Here is a 12877-nt window from a genome sequence, read left to right as displayed (position 1 = left end):
AAATTCTAAGGTTTGATATAATCCCCCAAAGAAAGAGTGACAAATCATTTAATTACACTAAACTCACTTTAACTTTTATTTTTTTTTAATGAACACTGGTTTTTTCTGTATTTAAGGGGGAAAATAGAAGGGATATTGAAATTCACTATAGAAAAGAAATTCATCCTGTTGCTAGTTCTACGGCTATTGAAAACCAGCTGAGTGTTCAAGGTAGGGTCCTCAAGTCAGACAGGGGGACCAGCAAGTAACACATAGTCCTTTTATACTGTTCAGATGAACATCCTGCTGTATCAATCACACTATGAGAAGTGGCCATGTCCATCACTGTAAGAGGAAGAGAAGAAATCACAATGAATCCTGTGGGAAAGTTTGATGGCTCTACATTTATACATTCAGCCTGCGATTGACATGTGATGCTCTAGCGTCTGAACGTGAGCCTTTGGAGGATGTGCCAAATCGCAAGTGTACTGAATTTGACAGAACTCTATTTTCCATGACATGTGATGTGCCAAGAGCAGCCTTGTGAATTGGTGAATTAGTGTTACAAGAGCCTGTCAATGTGAGGATTTTCAGGCTATTGGTTGTAGGTGTGGTAGTGTACAAAGCACCCTGAAAGTTGCTAAAAGAGCCTTGTGGGGTAATGACTGCAGGGTTCACTACAGAGGACAATGATGTAATGGCCATGTGGCTAGATTGCATGGTGGTATTTCTGGAGGAGCAGTTAGGCCTTCAGCTGGTGGTGTTATGAGTGCTGGGACACTCCGATAGCAACTATTGTTACATTGTCCATTAGAGACCCCTAGTGTGGATTGAGGAATGGCTCTCGTATTGGCAAGATTTCCAGTATTGTTGTTTGGTTCCTACATAAGCTGGGACTGTACACTTGAATTGGCAGGTCCTTGCATGGTGGAAATTATGCCACTATGTAGCAGGGTATCAAAAGCAGGAGGCTCCTGGTTACTCAGTGAGGAAGGATAATGAAAAAATGATAGGTGGCGTTGTATCCATAGCATCATCATCATCCATGGGTTGTTTAGCTGGTGAGGAGGCATTGCCTCTAGGAATAGGGACAGTGACTGAGGCCATGTTGGAAAGGGCAGAAGGAACTGCACACAAGGGAATAGATATACTGTGCTGCGGCAGATTAGGGATGACATTGGTGGAACAAGGACAGCTCTGAGGCACAAAGGGTTGATTAAAACCTAGGGAAGGATAGGGAACTGTGGGTTGAAGTGGATTAGTGAGAACATGCCCAATCCTCAGCTGCCACTGGTCTGGGCTACAAGGGATGGGAGAAAAGGGATAAGGTTGGGGTGGATGGAGTTTTGTGGGGACTGGCCAATTTGGAAGATGCCCCTAGCACAGGATGTAGGGGACCTGGGGGAACATTTGGGAGTGGGATGAAGGTGGGCTGGTAGGTACTGGTCCATTCAGAAGGTGCCCCTGCTGCACGCTACAGGGGGCCTGGGGAGATGGATATGGGTTGGTGATAGAAAATGGGGGAGATGTAAAAATGACTGCCTCAGAAGGTGGTCAACAATGTCATTGTATGTGGCCATCTGTATGGTCACAAGATAGGATATCCTGAGGGAAAGCTTAACAAAACTGTAGTCTTGTCATTGTTCAAATGCTTCATAGATGTTGGAACCACATGAGGGTGGGTAGGGAAGTAAAGAAGAACAGGAGAGTCTATACACATAGGGACAGGGGATTCCATTGGGGAAGAGAGAGACAAAAGTCCAGGGGGAAGTGGTATGGGGAAGACAGAAGGGTTTGGAGCTTTTGATCCAAGAGGATGATCTTCATTCTCATCCTTTACAACCCGCAAAGTAGAAGCAGAGTCAGTAAGGACAGACAAACAGCCACAGGGGATTTTAGGGGTCAGTCCCTCTTTAGGATTTGATGAGTCTGCTCTCAGGCTGTGGGTCCCAGTGGCATTCCCAGTGCTGGGAAGAGCTGCAATGTCTGCAGTATAAGTAGGCAGGTAGCGGGGGACACCATTCCCCGCATCAGGTGGGCAAACAGAAGAGGCAGACACGGTGGCACTGCCATGTGTCACTGCCTCTGGTCTACCCTCCAAGGCTTTTGCCTTACAGTTTTTTCTCTTAGGAGACAGATGGTTCTCACTAATGCCCCGGTCTCTCTGCATTTCAATACAAGGAAGTTTCGCGGGTGGAGGGAGCTCACCTCGACCCCAGGGAACAGGCAGGGGCAGTGGTAGTTGCAGGGGAAGATCCGATGTCAGGGATGTTTTCCTCTTGGCGGCTGTCCAAGCAGGTGTCTTTGGTGGAGCATGGCTTGTTGGGGAACTAGCTGTGGGCTTGTCAGCCTCCATCTCCTTCCCTGACTCCTACGCATCTGTGTAGATGGGGAGGTGGCTCTTGCTTTGCAAGCTTGTGATGTCATAGCCATGACATGAGGTGCTTGTGGGAAGCACACATATCTCTTTGCCCTTTTCAGCATTGGGAAGAACTCACTTCTGGGGAGGAGAACAGCATCCCTTGAGAGTGACGTCACCTGGTAGGGGCCACAGCAGTGTGCATGTGGACTGCGGCCTTGTAGTGCTTCATTCACAAGAGGCAAAATGCTCTGCAAGAGCCAGCAGGACAAAGGCCATCCATGGAATTGTAGCTCACAGATTCCCTTGCTGGTGTTGGTACTAGAAGAAGACTGCCATGTCCTGGGCCTGGCTCCTATTTAGACCTTGCCAGCAGCACAGGATGGCCCTGAGCTGGGTGCACCTCGTCCTGATGGTCCTTCTCCACATGTTCCTGTTTGCATGTAGTGTTACAGAGTTATGTTTACACCTCAGATTAGGGTTAGAGCAACTTTTTAGATGATCTTTGCTAGTGATAATTTTGATGAGGCTCTAATAAACAAAAAATACAAAGGAGACTAAGAAAAAAATCCCTAAACCTCCCTAAACCGTGTTTTATAAGTACATGAAGTAATGCTGTATAGGTTATAAAGGACATAGCAAATGAAAACAATACAGAGAATGCATATCACTCCTGTCAGAATGAATAGCCATCATCAAGAATACAAACAAAAGTGCTGTCAAAGATGAGTGGGAAAAGAAGCTCTAATACACTGGTAGTAATAATGTAAGTTAGTGCAACCACTATGGAAACCACTATGGAAAATTTTCAAATATACAAAAAAAACCCAAAACGGTATGATTCAACACCTTGCTTTAGGGCATTTCTCCAATGGCATGTAAATTAGAGTGTAAAAACTGTATGCTAAATGGTGAATTGAGGGGGAGGAAACTTAGGTGTCAAATGAGGGAGGAGGTAACAAGTTGGACAAGAAATGTACTCACTATGTAACTGTAATCCCTCTGTACATTACCTTGACAATAAAATTAAATTTAAAAAACTGCATGTGTATACTGTTAATTATAGCCAAGTAAATGGAAAGGACAGATGCTATACAACCTACTACTGGATGGAGAATATATTAGAATTTTTTTCTAAGATATCATTTCCTCATGCAGGATAGTTTCTATCCTCATTTTTTTAAGTCACCAACTCCTTCCTGTGAACAATTCTACCTCCTTTAATCCCCTCCAGATTGTTTACTATCTTGCGTATCTTTCAATTTTATTCCGGTCCTAGAATAATTTCTTTCTGAACCTTTCCTCAATTTTAAATATCATTCTCTTAAATGTTCTCAACATAAAAAATGGGAACTTCATTTTTCTTGTTTTTGTCTCAGTAAATTTTTAAGGAATTATCAGAAAAGCAATTACTTGATGGCCTTCACATGTTGTAAAGTATACTTAAAACATAAACCAGCTGTAATTCAGAGCTCTGAAATTAATTCTAAGAACCTCACAATTGTCTACATTTACATCATCCATAATTATACTTCATAGGACTTCTTTCCACCATTTTTTTCTGAGCTGAGGACCAAACTGAGGACCTTGTAGTTGCCAGGCAAGTTTTTTTCCACTGATCTACATCACCAATGCTTACCCCATAAAAAGTTATCCAGTTGTACTTGCTGAGAGTCAGCTAATAATGGGACTGAGGTGATTTGATGGTAAAAGGAAACTCATCTCTGTGGATGTGTTTGGGGAGCAGCAGCACTGGGTCTAAATGAGGTCTCCCAAACCAGCAGCATTAAAACTCTGAGGGAACATTTTTCCAAGGCAAATCGTCAAATCCTAGCCAAGACCTACTGGGTCAACCATACTTGAGATTCTGATGTGTTTACTGAATTACAGCCCACAGCCAAGGTTGCAGAAACAGCTGGTTGGAAATAATTGCAATTAGCTCTATTCATTTCTTGTTAATCTCCAAAAAAAATATGCCTCACTTACACATGAGTTCTCATTTATCATTTATGGGTTTGTGTTCACTGTTGCACGGGGTTGGTATTTTGGCTGTCTTTCACTGGTCCCAGGTATAGAGTCTGCAGCAGAGAAGAGCTTGGCAGTCAACCTCCTTCTACATTCTGCTCTCAGGGACCAAGAAAATCCAGAAGTGTCATTTGACACTAACAACACTTATTTTTTTTTACATTACACAATAGGTTTATTGTATCCTTTACAGTTGAAACTAACAACACTTGTACTATCTTGTACCAAAGAGCAAGCAGAATGACTCACCTAAGTAAGAAGCTAGTATCGTGTGGTAGTGCTGCATGGGAAAGGTGATTCTGACACAGACTCCAACTCCATCATCCTGAATTCATCCTTGGCTCACCTCTGCCTTGCTAGAAGGTAAATGTCCTTCTGACCCCAAGAACTGGAGGACCATCATCCCTGCTGTCTTGGTGGCTGTCTGCCTGGTGGGCTTCTTAGGAAAACCTATGAGTAATTGACAACCTTCTTCAAAGTGCTTAAAAAGGAAAGCCATCCACTGTCCACTCTCTGATTCTGAATCTCAGCCTGGCTGATCTCTCCCTCCAGCTGTTTTCTGCACTACTATAGCATACTCCAAAGACATTTGGGATGTAGGCGGCTTTGTCTACAAGTCTTCTTACTGGTTCATCTATGTGTGCATGCCAGTGAAGAGCCTCACAATTGTTGTAGCTGTCTAAAGAATGCTTCATGTTTGTAAGTAACCAGCCAGGCAAGAATGTATGTATGAATGCTCCATCCTGTCAGTTCTGGGGGCCATTTGACCACAGCCCATCTGTTACCCTTACCAGAATGGTTCTTTAGAACCACTGGGCATCACACAGGTGTGGAAATGTGCCTCATGGACATACCAGCTGTGTCTGAAGGGCTTATTTCAATATCAAGTAAACTACAATCTCCAGGTATTTTGCCTCCCATCACTTCTGGCCAGCTTTTATTTCTGGAGAGCTTATGGCCAATGTAGAAAAAGAAGAATTAAGACTCAAAACCTTAGAAGCCAGATGCCTTGAAGGCAACTCACAGTGATGAGGCTGAGCACTGAAATCACCTCTGCTCTTCTGTGCCTTGGCTGTGGGTGTGGCATCTGAAAGCTAAAGGGCCATCAACATCACAAGGTTTCATAGCCTGGATCAACAGCCAACGATTTTTCCATCTTTTTGGGAAATCCTCACATTTTCCTACAGATGTCTGAAAAGTTCAAGGAAGTCTTGAAAGGCGTGTGGAAATGGATAGTGACCAGAAAGCCTCTAGCTACCTCAGTGTCTCAGGTAACACCAGCTGGTAACTTAGAGGTTCTTCCAAGTCCCAATATCCATTCCTGAGACTCACCCATTCCAGCTCACCCACCTGCATGAAAGGGAAACCTGAGAAAGCAGAGATTTCATCCTCCATGATGGACAGTAGTTTTGGCCTGAGAGGGATGCTTTTGCATCTTACAGGACAATGACCTATCCCCTAGGATCATAGAAAGGCAGGGTTGTGATACAGTAAGAAAAACTGTGGTCACTGTCCTTATCTGTACCACTGCTTATTGAATAGTGCTGCCTTCACTGTATAAAATTATGGCCATTAGGAGCTGGGAAGGTGGCTCAGTGGTAGAGCACTTGCCTAGCATGCATGAGGCCCTGGGTTCGATTCCTCAGCACCACATAAGCAAAATGAAAAAAAAAGCCGGAAGTGGCGCTGTGGCTCAAGTGGTAGAGCGCTAGCCTTGATCTGAAGAGCTGAGGGATAGCACCCAGGCCCAGAGTTCAGGCCCCACAACCGGACCCAAAAAATTATGGCCATTAGAAATTACAAAAAAGCTTTACATTCTGCATTTTCAAAATATATAATCTGGAAGTAGTTTGTCTTGTAGTAATTATGCTTTAGAATTAAAGCCTGGCCATCCAAAGAAGGCATCGTAAGGGTTGTATAAAGATACTGCTGCCAGTGATTAGTGAGCCCAACTTGGAGTCACAGCTCCCAGTGGCTGTTTCTCTGGCTAGCAAGGGACCAGCTATGTACTGTATTGGCTGGAGCAGAATTTATCTTTGTTGAAGGAAAAGCCCTCTATCATCATTTTCTGCCTGAACTTGCTGACCCCAATGTTTTCAAGCTTATTTCACATAAACGAAGCTCAAAACAAAAGAACTTTTCCTTTACTGGTAAACTTGCCTTAATTATTATTTCTACTTACTTAATAACTATTGTTATTTGATAGAAGTTCATATAAGTTTCCTGATCAAAGTTTATAAAGTCTGCTACCTTATTCAAATTCTGGATGAATTTCAAGCTAGAGCTCTATTTGGCGAAGTTTAATTCAAACTTTGCCTTATCTTGGAAAGGCTATTCATTTCCTTTAAGCATGCAGAGCTCCCCACCCTCCCTGATGGGGAGAAGTTTTGGCATTTGAGGGATACCACCATCTAAAATGCCCTCCGTGCAAGTGTCCAAGCTTCACAGGCTAAGAATTTTAGCAAGCTAACATGCTAGTCTATATTTTGATGACAAATAATTTTTAATATTTCTTCTAAAATGCGGGAAAACCATTTTTTACAATAATGTCTTCTCTCCCAAGCCAACACAGAGACTATATTTAATGATACAGGTATAAATAATGACCAAAGGCAAGCCTTAAATATCATGGAAGAATGAGGTGTAATCTTTTCTTGCTACATTATATCAATTTTACCTGTAATAGTGAACTTGAATTCAACTCAACTTTCAAAGTATTTCAGGGCTCCTAAGTAATGAAGAATGACCTGTTTTGTGAAAACCATTAAGACAGAGCTTGGCTTGTAAAAAATAAAAATCACAATGGTGATTGAGAGAGAAAACTACTAAAATTCAAATTTTTTGTAAAATTTAAAGAGGCAAGTTACTGTTCATTAGTTAGCAAAGTAAAGCACGTTTGTTTTTTTGAAGTATTTCAGAGCTGTTCTTTAATTTTTTTTAATTTTTATTGTTATTGTAAAGGGGTTAAAGTTACGTAAGTCAATGAGTAAGTCAATTTCCTTTGGAGCAGTATGAACAGTATAATTGTTCACTTTTTTTTAATGGAACTCTAAGATATTAGTAATGTTTGCCCCATCTCTACCCAGGAAGAAAACTGTCTCTAAAGCAAACAAGACAACTTGATAAGCTATTCCTGCTGATCCTAAAGTCATGTCTGGGGTTGTTTGTCTTCTTTGCTTTTTATCAGGGGTCACAGTTTGCTTGTTGGTATGGCAAGATTGTGAACAAGAAATCAAGTCACCTCTCAAAGCATATGCACTGTTGGGTGCTGGTGGCTCACGCCTGTAATTCTAGCTACTCAGAAAGCTAAGATCTAAGGATCACAGTTCAGAGCCGGCCCAGGCAGCAAAGTTCCAGACTCTTATCTCCAGACTACCAGAAAATTGGAAGTGGAGCTATGGTTCAAAGTGGTAGAGCACTAGTTTTTAATAAGTACTCAAGGACAACACCCAGACCCTGAGTTCAAGCCCCGCAACTGACCAAAAAAAAAAAAAAAAAAAAAATGCATTAATGGGAAAAGCTTAGTCATGTAAATAATCCAAAAAAGTAATTCAATAATAATCTAAACAGATCTTCTTTCATAAATATGAACCTCTAAAGTACATAGTAGTAAGGTTCACATTCCCTATACAAACTGACTGGAAATTCAGAAGCATGCTATACAGGGAATATAGGCAGTAAACCATAAATGTAAATGAGAGGTACTTAGGAATTTAGGGAATGTGAAAACAAAGAATCAAGAGGCATCATTATGTATGACCAGCTAGATCTTAGCAAGATAGTTTGTGACCTAAGATAGGCATGAAAAAGACAAATTCAATTTGATAACACAAATTTTAAAAGTAACTTAAGAACTACGCATCTGAGAAATACAATAATCAAAACAACCTTTCCAGAATTATAGTATATGAAAATGTCACAATATGAACTATCACTATTTCAATAAAAAAAAAACTAAGCCAGAAAAAATAGGCTATTTTTTAGTATCAAAATACAGTAGTCTTCATAAAAAAATTTGATATTCTCCTGATAAAAGCAGTTAAAAGCTTACAGTTCTCTATAAAAACACTAAGAACAAACTATTAAAAACAACATAAAAATTTAACATCATAGAAACAGGCAAAATTATGGTGCATAAAATAAATACAGTCATGGGGCTGGGAAGGTGGCTCAGTGGTAGAGTGCTTGCCTTGCATGCCTGAGGCCCTGGGTTCGATTCCTCAGCACCACATTAAGCAAAAAGAAAAAAGCCGGAAGTGGCGCTGTGGCTCAAGTGGTAGAGCGCTAGCCTTGAGCTGAAGAGCTGAGGGACAGCGCCCAGGCCCAGAGTTCAGGCCCTACGACCGGACCCAAAAAAAAAATAAATAAAAAATAAATAAATAAATACAGTCATAATTCTATTATTCTAGAATTATTAAAAAAGAACACAAAGTTGGTTAGTTACAACTAATAAAAACACATGTGTTCAAGAACTGGAAAGCCAATTGTAAAAATGAGATTTGCTATGATAAGGTAATACTATTTATATTTTAATTCTTTTTAACCTTTTTGTCAAAAAACAGTTTCTTTCAAGAGAAACACCCTCAATCAGTGGCTTATGCCTGTAATCCTAGCTATTCAGGGGCTGAGAAGTGAGGTTTGAAGTTGGAACTAGAAAAGTCCATGGAACTGTTATCTCCAATAAATTACTCAGAAAAAGCCAGAAGTGGTACAGTGGCATAAGTGATAAGAGCATTATCCTTGAGAAAAAAATCTTGGGGATAGTGACCAGGTCCTGAGTTCAAATGGCAGGAACAGGAAATAAATAAATGAATGAATAAATAAATAAATAAATAAATAAAATAAAGCATATCACATTTGATAAGAGTTGCCATATTCACCTCCTCACCATAATTTAGCTGTACTCAACCTGTAGCTTTCCAGTTAGGACTATGTCAATCAGTCCCTGAATAATTTTTTTCCATTTTTCCTGCTAAATAATAGTCTCATTTGCTTTCCCATCATAAATCTCTACACAAACTTACCACCTCCCCAGAATAACTAACATTCATACTTTTTCAACTCTGGCCATCCTATTAATTCTATATTATCAATCTCTCTTTCTCAGAGCACTTTCTAAGCTCAGGGATAAACTCCTCACTAGACAATAAAGACCAGACTTAAGGACTAAGTAGATCACAAAAGGGTATAAAGGGAGAAAGAAGTGGAGGTCAATTTTTATGAGATGTTTGAAATGGAACTATCTGCAAAGTCCTTTCTAGTGAGTCCCAAACCATGAGTTTGAATCCTAGTACACTAGGACAAAACAGCCTAAAAGGCTTTTAAATGCAAGTTAGAATGCCATCATATTGCAACCATCATGATAAAAAACTAGATTAACAAAATAACTGACAGAAGCTAAATCTAGGGGCAAATTCAGATAGATGTCACAGGGTGGAAGGGGAAAGGAGGGGAGAGGCGGTGTATTTATATTTAGATGCTCTCTTAATGTCTCAGAACATGCTGCTTAAATATCACATGAAAAACACAGGAGATAACAGGAAAATTGGGCAATAAATACCTTGACTCAAAGATCAAAATTATTATCATCTAAGGACAGATGGTTGATGTGATTGAAAAAGACACATCACCAATTTCAGACAAGAATGAGCAACAAATACTGAGCAACTATTAGTCAAAAACAAAATGAGGAATGTTCTATTGGGATGTGGGTGCTTTTCAGGAATGTGAGTGTTTATGCAGAAAGAACAAAGGAAGACTCAGTTTCCAGATTGAGAATTCTAGAGGCATCATGAGACAATTTTAATTCCACACTGTATTTTAAACTAAAGGAAATGTCAAAGAACATTCTTGATCATTCTTGATCCTATCATTTTAAGTGTATGGAGTGGGTAGCTGGGTTATAGTTAAGTGTAAAAATATTTATATTCAAGAGTAATTAGAATGGACTGGGTTGGGTGGACCCACCTTCTAAGGATTATCCTGCCCTGGTCCTGATCATTTCTCTCAGCCTCCCAACTACCATGAGCTATCTTCTGCCACAACCTGCCTCCATGATGCTCTGCTTGTCTCCTCAGGATCACAGCAATGGAGAGGCAGCTGAAACTAGGGACCAAAGTAAATCCTTCCTCTGTTAAGCTGTTCCTACCAGGTACTAGTCAACAACAAAGATGTATGATAAACCAAAATGTCAAAAGTATTTAAATATTCCTGAGGGAATCATGGTGATTGTTCCAAACCTTCATTGAAGAATCAGATATGGAATATTATCAGCAATAAAACATTTTGTACTTTTATTGTTAGACTGATGAATGATTTCCACATCTGGAACTTATTTTTACTACTTTTCACAAAGGCAGAACATTTCTAAAACTAACCTTCAGAGACACTTAAATTTTTAAATGTAAAATAGTTATGGGGATACATATGTATATATGTACATATATAAATATATATGTACATATATACATATGTATACATATATACATATATATGTACATATATGAGGTGTGTGTATATATATATATACACACACACCTCATTTTCTTGATCCACTCAACTACTGAGGGACATGTTGATTGCTTCCATATCTTAGCTATGGTAAATAATGTGCTATAAACATAGTTGTGCTGGTAGCTTTAGTATAGCCTTGTTTGTGATCTTTTGGGTAAATGCCCAAAGTGCATTGCTGGCTCATAGGGGAGCTCTATGTGGAGTCTTTTGAGGAATGTCCATACTGCTTTACAAAGTGGTTGAACAAGTTTACACTCCCACCAACAATGCAGTAGGGTTCCATTTTGTCACATCACCTCCAGCAACTGTGGTAATCAGATTTATAAGCTTAAGATTAGTTCCAAGTACAAGGTGTGTGGGAGAGGAAGCTCTGGTATTCTCCATCTTTCCCTTCATTTTTTTCCTTCCCCATCTTTCACAGTAAAATACTTCTGTCCCTGTGTACTTTCCCTATGGGTTTTTTACAATGTCTTTTCTCTATGACATTAAAGCAAATGTTATCATAAGTGATATTATGACCTATCCTTACTGTAAGTCCTTTATTTTAAAATCTGACCTTTAAATTAAGCCATTTAATCAACATAACATCCTAAGAGACAGATAGTATCCCTAACTTTATTTTTCAAATGAGGAAGTAGGGTAAGCACAGGTTAAGCAACTTGCCTACAGCCATACAGCTGGTTAAGTGATAAAGCCAGGATCCAAACACAGGCCAAGAACTCTTAAGCACCAAGGTGTCACATGAGCTCTTTAGGAATTGTGTTCATTCTTGTATTCCCAGCACATAATTAGGTCTGTACTTGGTAGGGTTCAATAAATATTTGTTACAGAACACAATAAACACCTTGGTGATATGGTATCTGAAAAAAGCCAGCTATGGTGATGTATATCTGTAATCAGAGCTACTCAGGTGTAGAAGGATCACAAGCTCTAGGCTGTCTTAGGAATCAGAATAAGGAACCATCTGAGGAGAGAGAGAGAGAGAGAGAGATAGAGAGAGAGAGAGAGAGAGAGAGAGAGAGAGAGAGAGAGAGAGAGAGAGAGAGAGAGAGAGAGAGAGAGAGAGATTTTTAAATATGCTTTAGCAGCTCATGCCTAGCTACATAGGAAGATGACATCTGAGGACAGTGGCTGGAAGTCAACCTAGGCAGAAAAATTCAAGAGATTCTCATCTCAAACTTATCAGAAAGGTATACCTAAAGTAGTAGAGTACCAGCTGATAACACAAAAGCAGAGCTAGTCTACAAGGCCCTAACTTCAAGAACACATTCACACACACACACACACACACACACACACACACACACACACACACACACACACACACACACACACACACACACACACACACACACACACACACTATAATTAGACTCAATTAACTGAATATCAATACTCAAATTATGCATTCAATATACACTTGTTCACTTGAGAAGACTGACAATTATACTCTTCATGTATATTTGAAAATATTCATATATTCTCCCCTCAGCAGGCTGGATTCTGTACAATTTGCACCATTTTCAACAACCTTTCATATTATTACCCTTGTCACTTTCTTGAAATTTTACCCATCACAGTCCAATTCTGATACACATTTGCCTTGTAGGAAAACAAGAGTACAGTAAACAGGTCTATAAGTTCAGGACTACTGAATCAAATCCACAAATTGATGCTATGCTCCTAAAGTTAGAAAAATAAGTAAAAACCAGGAGTATAAAAGGATGCAGATGATGCCCCTTCTACCTCCGTGTGCTTCTCAAGTGTGCTTGACATCCTGACTGCCTGACCCAGCCCACTCGTTACACCATGCCCTGGCTTAGATGATGCCTGAGCCCAGCATCAATTTTTGGAGCTCAGCTTACCTGGGCTGAGCTGAGCCCTGGGCACTTTCCTCACCCTCTTCTGGCCAAACTGTTCATCCTCCTGCTGGCAGCCACTTGGCAACCTGGCATCCAGGAGCAACATATACTGGGTCTGTCTGCGCCCGTGGTTCCATGC

At 40.2% G+C, this 12877-nt stretch overlaps 1 long non-coding RNA gene and 1 pseudogene across 2 annotated transcripts in view; both read left to right on the top strand.

Annotated features, from left to right (window-relative positions):
- LOC138834893 (uncharacterized) overlaps positions 1–12877 on the top strand; it is a 117880-nt gene that overhangs the window by 26998 nt on the left and 78005 nt on the right. The gene's annotated exons all lie outside the window — the stretch shown is intronic.
- On the top strand, positions 2721–5688 carry LOC138834910 (G-protein coupled receptor 151-like; annotated as a pseudogene).

This window comes from Dipodomys merriami, unplaced genomic scaffold (genome assembly GCF_024711535.1).
Source record: "Dipodomys merriami isolate MVZ:Mamm:240054 unplaced genomic scaffold, mDipMer1.0.p SCAF_22, whole genome shotgun sequence".
Taxonomy (NCBI): domain Eukaryota; kingdom Metazoa; phylum Chordata; class Mammalia; order Rodentia; family Heteromyidae; genus Dipodomys; species Dipodomys merriami.
Note: the sequence above shows the minus strand (reverse complement) of the source record. Positions and strands in the feature narration are given on the sequence as shown.